The following is a 4,669-nucleotide window of genomic DNA, read 5'->3' as shown; positions in this document are numbered from 1 at the left end:
GCAGGCCCAATTCCTTATGCAAGCCTGGAGAGACTTTTCTGGCTTTTGCTGGCTTCCGGGTTGCATCCGTCCCTGGGGTCCTTGGCTTGTAGGAACATCACTCCCAAATTGTGCCTGTGTTCACATTGGGGTCTTGGAATCATCTTCTCTGTGTGCCTGTCTGTTCAGTCTTTCCTCCCTGATCTATCTGATAAGGACACCAGTCATATTGGATTAGGACCTCAACTTAATTTTATAAAGACCCCTATTTTCAAATAAGTTCACAATTCACTGGTACCCAGGGATGGGACTACAACATATCTTTTTGGGGGAAACACAAATTCAACCCATAAACACCTACTATAGAACTGAATCACACAAAACTGCTGTGACTTGACTGTTTTTGATGTACAAAAATGTTAGTTTTGTATGCTTTAACCTCAATCCTATTTGAAACAATATGGATAAATAAAACCAACTGATTCTGTTCAGTGCCGTCAACTGCTCTGACCACTTGCTGAGGAAGAGGTGTGATCACTGGGCTCCTGACAGTGGTCGTTGTGGCTGAGTATGCTTGAATTTGAAGATTTTGGGCAGAGCTGCTCACACCAAGGACCTCAAAAGCTGGGGCTGGTCAGGGTGGGGCCAGCCATGGGGAGGGGCTGTGGGCAGTGAGCCTGCCAGACCCGCCCCCAAATTGGGTGGGGGGGCTGACGGGGAGCCAATGGCCAGGGGGAGGGGCAGTGGGTGGTTGGCTGGTCAGCCCCGCCCCCAATTGGTATGGGGAGGCCGCGGGCCTATTGGGGTTGTGGGGGCCGAATGGCAGTGGGGCCATCTGTGGGGAGGGGCTGCTGGAGATTGGCAGGCTGGCCTTGCCCCTGTTGGGGTAGTGGGGGGCAATTGGGGGCGGTGCTGTCTGGAGGGATGGGTTGCGGGTTGTTGGCTGGCTGGTCCTGCTCCTCATCAGAGTAGGGGGGCCGACTGGGGGTGGAGCTGGCTGGGGGGAAGGGCTGCGGGCCCATTAGGGTGGTGGGGGCCCATCAGGGGTGGGGCTGGCCAGGGGGAGGAGCCACAGGTGGTTGGCCAGCCGGCCCCATCCCTAATCGGGGTGAGTGGGCCATCTGGGATGGGGCTTGGCGGGGGAAGGGGCCGCGGGAGGTTGGCCACTGGCCCCACTCGGATTGGACTGGTTTGCTGGCCACAGTGGGTGTCATAGTGACCGGTCGTTCTGGTCGTTACAGCGTTCTGGTCACTGGCTTTTTATACACCTCTCTCTCTATATATATATAAAGAGCCAGGGGGCCATCACATCCGAAACAACCTAACAGACGACCAAACAGGCTGTGTGATGCGACAAGGTCGCAGGGAGTTAGTGAGGGACAACCAAATGACTGAACAGCAGGCTGCATGGGGCGACCAGGCCGGCAGGAGGGGCAGTGAGGGGTAACCAGGCTGGCAGGGGTGCAGTTGGTGGCAATCAGGCTGGCAGGGGGGGGGCAGTAAGGGGCGACCAAGTCAGCAGGGGGGCAGATAGGGGTGACCAGGCTTGCAGGGGGGCAGTGAGGGGTGACCAGGCCAGCAGGGTGGCAGTTGGGGTGAGCAGGCCGGCGGGGGCAATTGGGGGCAAGCAGGCTGGCAGGGGGGGCAGTTGGGGGTGATCAGCCTGGCGGGGGGGGGCAGTTGGGGGTGAGCAGGCTGGCATGCAGAGTAGTTAGGGGCATTCAGGCAGGCAGGCAGGTGAGTGGTTAGGAGCCAGCAGTCCCGGATTGTGAGAGGGATGTCCAACTGCTGGTTTAGGCCCGAAGGGCACTGTGGCTTGCTAAGTGTCCCTCTGCCCATCCGACAGGGTCACTATGATATGCACTGACCACCAGGGGGCAGACCCTCAACACGGGAGCTACTGAGCTGCAGTGACTTGGCAGCAGTGGTTCTCGGGTGGTGAACCCCAAAGCCAGGGTGGAGGGAGCCCAATTCCTCTCGGGGCCGCAGGATTCCACCTTCTGCGGTGGGTTATGTTGTTGCTGGGGCACTGTCGGCCTGAATCTGGGTTACTGCACACTTGTGTTTGCGTTCCACTCCCTGTACGACAGCAACTTTGCAGAGTGCCCTCTTGCATTCTGGGACCCCTGAGGGATGTCAGAGAGCCAGTTTCGGCCCAATCCCTGCAGGCCAGGCCAAGGGTCCCCACCTGCCAGAGGGACCCCGCTCACTCCGCAGATGCCCTTCAAGCCACAGTGCCATCCCAGGTGCGGCCGGCAAGGGAGGGGCCGCGGGAGGTTGGCTCCAGGCGTGTCTGGCCCATCTCGCCCAGGCCTGCCTTGGGGGGATGTTCCCATAAATGCTGGGATTCTGAGCAGCTTGGAGAGGGTGCTTCTGGCATTTCCCTAGTAGGGAGACCTGCTGTCAGGGGAGGTCACCTTGAAGTTGAACAGATAAACGCTGAGGGATGTAGATAAAAGATCAGATGTCTATTTGTGCCATTGGATTTATTAACTTTGTTACACATCTATATTTACACTCACATGTTACATAAAATTATATGTGCATTGAGAAATCCTGGTTTCTTCCCTCTGGCACTTCAGAGCAGTGTTATTCCAGGACTTCCAGGTCCCTCTGGGCGGCGCTCTGTGCCTGCCCCTCCCCCCCCCCCACTGCCCCCACCTGCCGCACCTGCAGCAGCCCTGACCTGGTTCCCGGGAGCTCCTGTCACAGCTGTTCGATCCAGCACTTTGTGGATCTGGGCAAAATGCTGCCACTGGAGATTTTATCCAAGCCACCGGCACTCATTTGCATAATACCAGGGGCCTGTGGTGTGTTTTTTTTTGTCATTTTGTACTCTAAGCTTCATGCTCTCCGCAGTGTAAGGACTCATGGTCTCTCTTTTTATAGCAATTTGTAAAAGGCTTGTTTAGAACAACATCCGGGTTTGCAGTTCTAAGGTCATATTCAGGAATAATTATGAAATAGGGCTAAGTGTCTTTGCCTCCTTTTTTAACGATTTCATCAGGCAACCTCTGATAAGCATCTGAAACTGGCATTGAGCGAGGTCCTCTCGGGCTAATGTCTTTTCCCCAAATGGTGCTTTGTTGGTTAAAATAAACGAGACAACTGCTCTGTGATAGGGGGCGCTGGCCGGGAGTTTTTTGGAAGGTTTCACAGAAAATCACCCCCCTTTTACTTGGTGATCAAGGTTGGCATCCACCGCCACTCTCCGTTGAATGGAGTGAGCGGAAGGGCCTGAGGAGTTTATATGCCCGACATGTAGGCGGGGCGCAGGGAGCCGGCTCTCCCCCGTGCCCGCCTCCCTGTTTACGAGGTGCCAGCAGGTCCCCTTTTGCGTCAGGCTCGGCATTGTCCTCACAGTGGGGCCGGGACCTGGGCTGGTCCTGCTGCCTCTGCCTGCTGGTCTCAGGCCACACCTGCCTTCACCACCCATCCCTCCACTTGGTCATGATCCTCCATCAAAGGGCTGTGCACCTGCGGCTCCCTCCCACCCTCACTCACTCCTGCATCCACCTTGGGTCCCTTCTTCAGGGAGGCGCCGGCCTTGAGGTGGGTCAGTCCCCTCCTCCTTTTGTGCATGGCCAGACGGTACAAGCTTCTGCAGGGCTCTCACGACTCGACTGGGGTTCTGCAAGGGCCACGGCCAGGCTTGCTCATCAGTGTCCCTGGAGCTCAGAGACAGGAGCACTCAGCTGTGTGCGGAGTGAATTTCTCTCCAAGTTGCACTGCACCCAGGGCTGGAGGGAGGCACTCATTGCCCCCCGAGGCTCCGTGCCACCTGAGCCGAGGCTGTCTTTGCACAGTCGACTGGCCCCAGGTCCCAGGGGCTCCTGACCGCTGTGTGGTTTGCAAGCTCTTGGCAGTAGCAGCCAGGCCACCTTATGCATGGCAACAGCCAAACTGCCTTCATAAGTTACAGCCTCGGCTACAGAATCCCCCGTGTGGCCCTGGGGAAGCTATGAGGGTGACTTGGGGGCTCAGTCTCCTCCAGGCGCTGCTGCCTTTATGATTCTGGGGGCTGAAGGGGCCTCATTTCTGTGGTGTCCACCAGGGACCAGGCCCCGCCTGCAGCTCTGGCTCTGTTGACTGGTGCTCAGCAAGCTGGCTTATGGAGGTGCGTTTGGGGACGGAGGGAGGTGGGGTAGGAATAAGCAGCTCCTAGGAGTTCTGATTTCTGGAGTTCAAGCCTGGGTGGGACCTGTGTCACTGGGTTGAAGGATCCCCCTTCTTGTTCTCACAGGGCAGAGCAGACCAGTGCGGACACAGGAGCACGTCTCCGGCTGGGGGCCTGCGCTGCAGCCTCGCTTTGCGTTGTGTATAGTCTGACCTTCGACCATTCATTTGGATCATCTGGTCTTCAGTGTCACCATCTGTGCAACCAGGGGGTGGAGATGCCTTCCAGGCCTGTTTCCAGCGGAGCAATGTCCAGGGCCCAGGACATTGAGGACTCCAGGATAGCGCGGGCGGAGGGCAGCCCCCTGGATGTGGCTGAGACGTTTCCGGGAGGTGGCGTCGCCTGCTCTGGTTCCAGCCTGAGGCTGTGGGCTGCTCCTTAAGAGCCCAGGCTGTGGACGCTCATGGGCTTGTCTAGTGGCGTGGGCTGCCCGAGGGGAATATCACAGGCTGGGGCTGAAACAGCAGGTTGCTCTCCTGCAGTTCTGCCGGCTGGGAATCCTGTGTCAGGGCG

This window comes from Myotis lucifugus, unplaced genomic scaffold (assembly GCF_000147115.1).
Source record: "Myotis lucifugus unplaced genomic scaffold, Myoluc2.0 scaffold_298, whole genome shotgun sequence".
Classification (NCBI taxonomy): domain Eukaryota; kingdom Metazoa; phylum Chordata; class Mammalia; order Chiroptera; family Vespertilionidae; genus Myotis; species Myotis lucifugus.
This window is presented reverse-complemented; position numbering follows the sequence as displayed.